The sequence below is a fragment of the Triticum urartu genome, chromosome 2, assembly GCF_003073215.2.
Source record: "Triticum urartu cultivar G1812 chromosome 2, Tu2.1, whole genome shotgun sequence".
In the NCBI taxonomy this organism is placed as follows: Eukaryota; Viridiplantae; Streptophyta; class Magnoliopsida; order Poales; family Poaceae; genus Triticum; species Triticum urartu.
The window spans coordinates 710,153,797-710,164,040 of NC_053023.1; the positions used below are offsets into that span (position 1 = coordinate 710,153,797).

The following is a 10,244-nucleotide window of genomic DNA, read 5'->3' on the forward strand; positions in this document are numbered from 1 at the left end:
TCACCATCGCACGGGGTCAGGTGGCTACCTCGTAGCCCGGCCTAAGTGGGCCAAGACTGAGAATGATCTGGTTGATAAAGGGATCGAACCAGAGACAATTAACTGGCCAGACCGTTGCTGGACTTGGTTCTTCGAGGCTGGCGGAACCTTGGACCCTGTAACAGGGAAGTGCATTTGGACGAACGATCAAATGGACATACCAGTCAGGAAGCTTAAGCAGTATATCGAAGCAGCGCAGCAAGGGACGTTCTTTCCAGTCAGAGAGAACGACGAGCTCACAATGGCCCTCGGGAATCCTGAGCACCCTGGACGGACACGAGGCACGCCAGGCTCCATTCCGTGGAAGGTTGGGTTTCCGGACGTAGGCGGTTACAAATCCCATAAGAGGAGGAAAAAGTGCAGCAGACCCAAATGCAGGCGCTGCAAGCAAGGGTAGACGCGATAGAGGAACGAGAAGCAAATCGCAGCAAACGTACTGCTGAAGCTTCCCCCGAAGCTACCCCGCCATCTCAGCGCAGAAGCAGCGTGGCTTCCACCGAGCTGCTTCAGCCTGAGCATGCCTTGACGGCTCCTGCCAGCTATCCCGTGGATGCTATCACGGAGTCTCAAAATTGCCACCTTATGACGCAATGGATGAATTTGAAGGTCAAGGCGGCTGTTGGCTCTGTTTATCCTACTAAACCCGGCGCAACTTTTCACTGCCGGCCGATTCCAAAAGGATATGCTAGGGTGATGGTGGATGAAATAACGGAGGGATTTGAGGACCTCCAGCTTGACCACCCTACCGGTGAAGGGGAGACTCGGCTGGGGTCTGCTCTGAAGACTCCATGCCTATGGAGGAAGGAGCTCATCAACCTTCTGAACTGGACGCCTCCGCCTCCTCCTCCTCCTCCGGCGAGTTAGGGCACTCCGCCTCCTCCACCGCCTCCTCCTCCGGTGAGTGACGATCAGGGCACTCGACCGGCTCCTTCTCCAGCGCATGGCGGCACTCTGCCTCCTTCTCCGCCTGCGCCGGCGCGCCCAAGCAGCCAGCCTCCTCCTTCTCCGCCTCGTCAGCAAGGGCGGAAGAGACCTGCCGCCGCTCCGCCTGCTCCGGCGCATCGTAGTCCTTCTCCTCCACCTCATAAGCAAATAAAGAAGACAACCGCTCCGTCTGCTCGGCCGGCGTCTAGCAGTACAGCCAGAGGCGGGAGGACATACAGATTCGGTCCTTCTCTGAAGACTCCAGAGAAGTTACCATACGAGAGGACCCCGGAGGAGAACGCCGAGATCGCACGAACCGAAGTGGATGACTGGTTTCAAGGGTTGAAAGCAAAGAGACATCCACTTCCGGAGGAGAAGGTAGATCCGGTGAAAGCGAAGCGCACTCTGGCTGCCCTGACAAAACCACCGAAGTCTCCGCCGAAAGGAAACTATGAGCGCATTATTGGAAAGGAATTTGCCGAAGCGGAGCGGTCGGGAAGTACTGTCAGTGATCGAAGGCTGAAAGAACGACGAGCTGGGAAACAAATTGCCCAGCTCGGCGAACAAGCGAAGCAATCGTTCCCCCCGCTCAAGGTGCCTAGCCACAACATCGCTAATGATCCGAGGATGGTGCCCGGTTATAGCAATCTTGCAGATTACCTGCCCGACGATGTACATTATGATCCCATGGACGTGCAGATACAAAGATACGAGTGCGGGAAGCCTCTCGTCAAAGATGAAAGATCTCTATCAACGATGATGCGAAGATTGCATGATTGGTACTTGAAAATCTGCAGAGACTCTGGGGGGAGGAGTACTTTGTATGTGAAAGTTAAAAAGGAGCATGACCTCGTTGGAATTGAACTGTTGCCTGTTCCATTTGAGGAGTTCTATCAGTTTTTCAATCACTTGGCCCTCGATAAAATAACGGTCGCCTGCTACTGTCTGTAAGTAGTACTACTTCTGTCATTAAGTCTCTCTCTATATAGCTCAGCTCTTTCATTGCATGTATTTATAATCATCCTCACTATATTATGCAGATTGAAGATCGCTGAATTGAAGAAAAGACAAGTCGGTGATATTGGGTTCATTAATACATATCTCATAGATGCAACTCAGGTTAAATTTCATGTCGCAGCTACTGAGGCCAACTTGCTACAATCGTTCGTAATAAATGAAAACAAAGATATAATACTCTTTCCTTACAACTTCAAGTGAGTGTTACTGTCTTGTGCGTATTCGGTTTCCCTTATATATTAGTCAAGGTTATAGTAATGTAATTGATGAGTTATGCATGCGTGTGCAGTTTCCACTATATTCTCCTAGAGATTAAGCTTGAGCAGGGACTAGTAACCGTCTTAGACTCAAGACTAAAAGATCCCCAGGACTATGCAGACATGACTCAAATACTCGAGAAGTAAGTTAAATCGATCATTATCCACCATATCAGCAACTTTGTTCATTTCCTGATATATCAAGTAATTGTTTTCTTTGTCCGGCAGGGTTTGGAGAAAATTCACCAGAAAAGCTCCGGGACTGCCGAAGGAGCTGCAATTTAGACACCCGAAAGTAAGTACTATAGTAGCATGTTCCGTGCATCTACTAGTCATTCAAGTGCTAGTTTCATCAATACCATTTGGCATTCTTGCTTATCAGTTTGATTGACCTCTATTTCTTGTAAAGTGGTTGTGGCAGGAACAAGGGAATGATTTCTGTGGATACTACGTTTGTGAGTCCATCCGCCACACGACCTGTGAGCGGGGCTACACTGACGAACAATATGAAGTACGTAAATAACAACATTCACAATTTTATTTTATTACCATCATTTGTGTTGAGTTTCATTCAATCATATATATATGTATTGACCCCCTTCTTTAAATTAGATGTTTCGGAAGCTGGATGAACTCCTAGCACCAGCTCGCATGCGAGCAATTCAAGAGGAATTGGCGGCATTCTTTCTTGACCACGTGATCCCTGAAGACAGAGAATTCTATGTGGACCCTGAGTCCGTATGATTATATTTGTAAGAGATAATTATTGTATATATGTAGCCGGTAGTGTCGGATAGCTATACGAGAACTTGTTGTTCGACCAATCTCTCGGAGAAGGAGAGGTGGTCGATATCACTTCTCTCTGTATGCATATATGTTCATGACGATCTTCTGTTTCCTTCGTTTGCTTACTAGCTAGCTAGCGTGTCTAGTCCTCTTTATACGTATGTAGAGAGGACACTTCTCTCTATTAATTATAGCTAGCTAACACAATATATGAAACACCTAAATTAACCCCCCAAAACCCCCAAACCCCCCCCCTTTTCAAAAAAAAACAAAAACCCCAGCCACAGAAATGCTGACGCGTGGATGCCTATTGGTCCCGGTTGGTGCCACCAACCGGGACCAAAGGGTCTCCTGCCTGGGCTCCGCGCACAGGCCACGTGGAGGCCCATATGTCCTGGTTCTGGATTGAACCGGGACTAAAGGGACAGGGCATTAGTACCGATCCTTTAGTCCCGGTTCCCAAACCGGGACAAAAGGCCCTTACGAACCGGGACAACGGGCCCTTTTTCTACCAGTGCTCCTGGATCTTCAAATCCTTCAAGAACTCCGCGAACGCCATCCTTGACGGCCCACCGTCCGCCAGCGCCTCCGCCGCCTTCTCCTTCGCTGATGCCAGCCTTGCCCTCAGCTTTTCTCCTTCATCCGACTCCATCACCAGCCTCACCTTCTTTCTCCACCTCCTCGGCCTTGACAAGCTCCTCGTCACACCCTTCCACCACCACTCCGAGCTTCATCTCGTCCACCAAGAACACCTTGTTCGCTTTCAGCTCGGCGTACTGCGGCCAGCACAACATCGGCACCCCGGTTGATGCCGCCTCCAGGACGGAGTTCCACCCGTAGTGCGTCACGAATGCGCTGGTCGTGGTGTGCCGCAACACCTCCACCAGCAACAATGCTACATTCACGGACTAATACGGGGTTTTTACAGAGTGCTTGTGACTTGTCAGGTGTTGATTGGATTAAGGGAGAGGAAGGGGCCCACCCACCTGGAAATTTGGGGGGGGGGGGTTGAAGATAATTAGAAGGAAGGGCCTGTAATCCCCCTGTAATGAGTCTGCGTGTTTAGCATTTTTGCTCCACCTGAGGCGCCCACATCTTCACAACCACCCCCCTCGTTTGCGTCCTCTTCAAGAACCCCTCGGGGAAGAGCGTGTCCAGATCCGGCTTCGGAAGGTGCATGAAGTATTTGGTCGGGTCCTCGGGCGGACTCCGCACGACCCACAGGAAGCGGTGGCCGGAGTTCTCGAGCCCACGTGCTATCTCCTTGAGCTGCGCCGCCGAAAGTTTGCCACAACTACAATTGTCTGTGTCATCATGTGCTTTCTCTTGTCAAGTGTGATAATACGTCCTCTTGATTGATCCAGTTATGGCTAATTATAAGACTGAAAGAGTTGCTCTTTCGTATTCAATCAGTTTTTTCTCAAACCATGTTTAAATTGTGTACTGCTATTTGGTGTGTGTCTAACTATAAGAGTGAAAGAGTTGTGCTTTGTGTTCATACAATTTTTTGCAAACCTTTTTTGAACTGTGTACTGCTATTTTGTGTGTGTGTATGTGTGCGAGAGAGAGAGAGAGAGAGAGAGAGAGAGAGAGAGCTCGCGCATGTTTTGAACCTATTTCACCTATGTAAATGACTGGGTTTGATATTTGTAGTTAGTGCTCAAATGTTTTTTTTCACTGTGGTTGTTGCATGTCTGTTTTATTGCCAGCCTTGCTCTGTTCTATTTTAAATCTCTTATTTTTGACATATGTGAACGTTGTTTTTCTTTCTTGGATTGTGTTCCATGTTTTCTCGTGCAATACATTGATGCAATAATGATATACACTTATGGATGATCATGACAATGTTTTAGAAGTCTACAAATGTCCTTAGTTTTTTTTAATTGTCAAACGCGGAGGAGGCAATCAATGTGCTCATGTAACAAGCAGTTTTCCAGGTTCGACGAGCTGAAGTAACCATGTGTGACAAAAATATGTTCTAGATGATGGGGAGAGTTGCAATTGAGATTGAACCAAGATACATTGCAAGCTTCAACCTCCAGTAGAAAAGGCTTCAGTATGTAACTGCGTCGCAGTAGGGGCATGGCCAATGCATAGCTCCAGGGTGACGTCTCGCATGCCATGTAGGATCGAATGACAGAAAAAGTAGGTTCGGATGGGGAAGTGGAATTCTGCATGAGGTGGATGTGCTTGGAGAGAAAAATTATGGTCAGGTGTAAAAAGCTAAAAATTTATGAAGTGAAGATTAGAGATGCATGTGTACTAGTGTCTTATTTTTTTATTCCTTGATGAGGTCCACTAGTGATAGCTTGCATTGGGAAGAAAAAAATTTAATGTAGGTGCATCAAACTACCTTTTCTCATGTTCGGTACCGCTTATACACTTCCCTTGAAAATTTTGCATCTTGAAAAAAACTCTAGTACCCCAAAAGGAAATTCTAGTCTATAGCACTTAACTTATTTCTTTAGGCTAAACGATCATCTGTCAAAAAAGAATTCCGGACAAACTTATTTCTTTTTACACAGGTTACTAAAATAACCATTTCTCATAAACACACTAGGCCCAATCGTGTGGCAAAATAATAATCAAAGCGAACATCCAGTTCTCCTGCTCTATTGTTTCATGTATTTTAGGCGGTAAATTTCTAAATGAAACTACTTCACACACAATATCTGATTTTTGTAGAATGATTAGATGTGGTTGTGTACCCGATAGATGATTATGTGAATGGGTATGATTCTTTGTCGTACCAAAAATCGTATTGGGTAGCTTGGTTACTTTACTTCGTACTAGTGATCCATACTACATACCGTACTCCTATAATGGAAGATGTACAGAACATTGCCACCCATATATACTCTACTTCTTCCTTCTACTAGTGATCCATCGGCAAGCGACTCTACTTCTCACTTGAACACAATGCTCACATACATGTTTGGGTTCTAATTACACGTAGGAATGGGAGGTGTTGGGATTTTCTAGACAACGCACAGCGATGATCATACAACCAGATCATGGGCTTCTGGGTTGAAGAAGAGTTGTGATTCCATAAAAAACATCTGCTTGGTCTCTAACTTGACAGAAGCAGCTACACGAACGCCATTCTTGTCTGCAGCAATTTCAAGAGTGCTCTTTTATCCGTGGTTAGCGGATCACGGGATCAGTAGCAACCTACTGTATTGCCTCATTTCTGTAACGAACTGTTGTGCTTCTTGATCTAGTAGGCTTCCGTGAGAACAAACTATATGTTTCATTTGGACTACGGATCAGGTACTGACACGGAACCTTAAAAAAATCGTTTCCAGTTTTTATAAGAATCCTAAATTTCTACTCGATAAGAAAAATCTCAGAATATGAACCCAAGTTTGCACTACTCTGCAGTATGCATTAGAAGAGAACATCCAAATGACACTAAGAGCATCTTCAATAGCTTGTCTATATGGATGCCTATACTCGTTTTTCACGACGTGAGCCCAAAACAGACGTCCAACAGCTTGCCTATATGGTCGTCCAAATATATACATCCTCTAAATCAACCTCGATAATGTCCACGTCTGGACAATGTGAAGGCGTTGTCCAAACTCAGCTGCAGACACGATTTTTTGCTCTCCCAGCGACGGCCCACCTGTCATGGTCCCTGTATATAGACGTTCTGATGCAAAACTGGACGTGTATATTAGGGAATCTTTTTAAACCATTGCCTATATGAATATATAGACATCCAAATATATACATGCTATTGGAGATGCTCTAAACTTATAGCCAACAAACAATAACAGAAAAGAACACCAAAATCTAAAAAACAAAGAGTGAGAAGTAAAACGAATTGTATAGTGAGCAACCAAATTTAGTGACTGTCAGTTCTGAATGAAAGCAACGCACTGTTTCCCTGAACATCCAAGCGCTTGCAGTTTTGACAACTTTATTTTGGAGTTTGGAAGCACAGCTAAGCCATGCCACATCATTACAATCAAGGATATAATTTCTGAAGCAGCTAATCAAATCTGCATAGCATAACGAGATGGAATCGAGGCAAACCTTCAGAATCACCCATTCTAAATTCGCAATAAGCTCTAGCTACAATCTCTGTATGATCTACAGATCCTTCAAGAATTCGGCGAACGCCGTCCGCGACGGCCCGCCGTCCGCCAGCGCCTCCGCCGCCTTCTCCTTGGCCAATGCCAGCCTTCCCCGGAGCTTTCCCCCTTCGTCGGACTCCATCACCAGCCTCACCTTCTTCTCCACCTCCTCTGCCTTGACAAGCTCCTCGTCGTACCCTTCCATCACCACTCCGAGCTTCATCTCGTCCACCACGAACACCTTGTTCGCCCTCTGCTCGGCGTACTGCGGCCAGCACAGCATCGGCACCCCGGCCGACGCCGCCTCCAGGACAGAGTTCCACCCGCAGTGCGTCACGAACGCGCCGGTCGCGGCGTGCCCCAGCACCTCCACCTGCGGCGCCCACATCTTCACGACCAGCCCCCTCCCCTGCGTCCTCTTCAAGAACCCATCGGGGAGGAGCGCGTCCAGGTCTGGCTCTGGGCGCGGCAGGAAGTATTTGGCCGGGTCCTCAGGCGGGCTCCGCACGACCCACAGGAAGCGGTGGCCGGAGTTCTCGAGCCCGCGCGCTATCTCCTTGAGCTGCGCCGCCGACATCGCTCCCAAGCTGCCGAAGCAGAGGAACACCACGCTCCGCTCCGGCTGCTCGTCCAGCCACGACAAGCACGCGCCCTGCGCTTGTGCAGCCGCCTCGCCTTTCACGATCAGTGGCCCGATGCAGTACACCGGCGGCGTCGGGCGGCCCGGGACACAGGCGCCCTCCCGGAGCGCCGTCACGGCCCTCGCCTCCAGCCGCTCGTAGGTGTTGATGAGCAAGCCCCGGGCCTCCGGTTTGCACCCGTATTGCCCCATCCGCACGGCGCAGGTCCGGCTCGCGCGGTCCTGCACGATCTGGGGCATGTCCGAGGCAGGGATCGGCGGGACGCCGGGGAAGCGGAGGAGATCCTTGCCCATGCAGGGGCGGAGCCAGAAAATTTGACCAATGGGTTCACTCAGTACCTCATTGTAAGGATTTAGTAAGGATTAATAATTAAGTGTAACGTTCAATTTCATACCAACTTACAATAGAGGCACGTCACTTAAAAGACATGTGGCGAGTAGAAATATGATATCGATTATCACATACGACAGTTACATATAAAAGTGGAGAGTGCAAGACATACCGATTGTGTGAAATTATAAAATCCCTTGTTGACAAAATAACTTCATAGCTTCAATTGCAGCTTCTCATCTTCCTAAAATATATAGGAGAAAATGACAAGTTACTTTGACAAATTCAAAATAAATACCATCAAGCCAAAGAGGCATATAAACAAGTGATTGTAAGCCTAATTCGACTTTGGGTTTTTTTGGAGGATCAGTTTGCTTATCATGGGCAACCTGAATTGATTGATCTTGATTCATCAAAGCATCACATTTTGTACCATTATATTATGAAAGCTATTAACATTACCTTTACCCATATGGGTATTTTGTCGCATTTTTTGTTCCAGTTGCTCCAACCTTTAGTTGCAAGTGCATCACTCCCAGCTTGTCTCTCATTGTAATCACTAAATCCAATCAGCCAGATTATATGGCAGATCATCTAAACTAATTTATCTATGCATAGAAAGCCTTGGGAGATTATTTGCAATAGTGACCTTTGATGTACTTTGCTTACATTAAGTGGCCTTAAAGTGCCTGCAGCATTATCTGAATCTGATGGTCAATTTCTTATTGGAAAACATCTCTCTAACCTACACCAATTAAAGTTCAGGGAAAAGCAACTACTAAAAAATTTAGGCCAAAGAGTAATACCATCATCCAGTGTACTAGGCTCCAACACATGTACAAGGGTGATGATGTGACCTTGTCACCTTCAATTTGGACTTCAATTGTTAGCCGCTGCCGACGGCCAACCTGCTGTTGCCGGCTTGCCGCTGGCCGCCGCAATGGAGAGACGAGGAGACAAGATGTAAAGAGTTGCCGGGTTGGGAAACAAATTGGGGGAAACGAGAGGCGTGCGGCGTGCGTACCTGGTATGGAATCGAGCGGTCGAGGACTGCGTGGATGTCATCGTATGGCATTACATTTACATCTGGGCTTCTTTTGTTTTTTGTGAAATATCTGTATCATTCTGTGGGCTTTTGGTTGGACTACTGATGTTATAAACAATTTATTATTATGGGCTGAGAGGCTTCTAGCGGGTGCGTGCTAGCTTGATGGGTTCAGCCCTGATTTTCTATTGGGTTCATGCAAGTGCCAACGTGTATACATGTACGTGGCGTGACAAATCTGTTGGGTTCATCTGAACCCAACACCTACACGCTGGCTCCGCCACTGTGCCCATGTCCTTGAAGTCGCCGCCGTCCGTCGTGGCGAGGTAGTGGGGAGGTGGAGGAACGCCGCGAGGTCGGCCGCGGAGGATGTGTAGTAGAGGTACGCCGGGACGCCGAGTTCATCGGCGGCGTCGAGGGCATCTACGCAGAAGGTGTCGAGGACGAGGGCGGCGACGGAGGGGAGGGACCGGAGGAAGGCGTGGAGGGACGGCACGGTGAGGCGGAGCGCGTCCACCATCTGCAGGTAGGGGTCCGGGTCCGGATTGGGGTATTCCGACGCCGGGAGGTGGTGGAAGGAGATGGTGGGGTTGGCGGCGGCCAGGCTGGCGACGGCGAGGACGGAGGAGGCGAAGATATCGGCGGTAGAGGCCGGCGGGGTTGGAACGGCGATGATGACGGGGATGCCTCGGCGAAGGAAGAGCTTGGCGAGCTCCACCATGGGGATAAGGTGGCCCACGCCCAAGCAGGCGTGCAGCACCACCGCCGGATGTGGATCAGCCTCCATTGGTGACTGCCGACGACGACGCGGTCAACGGCGCGGGAGTGAGACTAAGTGAGGAGTGGTGAAATCTTGTGGGTATTTCTTTTTTCTTTTTTTAGGCAGATCTTGTGGATTTTCTAGCAGTTTTCAACATGACAATGGGTACCCGTTACCCGCTAATCCGGCGAGTAAAACCCTATTAGGACAAGGGTATGGGAAAATAAAATACCCATGGCTATTTAAATGAAAAAAAACTATACGCATCGGGTAAGCCGGGTACAGGAATGCAATACACATACCCGTCTACCGGCATCTTAATACATCTTACAGGTAGGCCTCCTATGTCATTCTCTAGAAAGAAAA

General features: G+C 48.2%; 2 pseudogenes; both read right to left on the reverse strand.

Annotated features, from left to right (window-relative positions):
- Positions 1-3,531: 3,531 nt before the first annotated feature.
- Positions 3,532-7,077, reverse strand: LOC125538081 (annotated as a pseudogene).
- Positions 7,051-9,905, reverse strand: LOC125534256 (annotated as a pseudogene).
- Between the last annotated feature and the right edge of the window lie 339 nt (positions 9,906-10,244).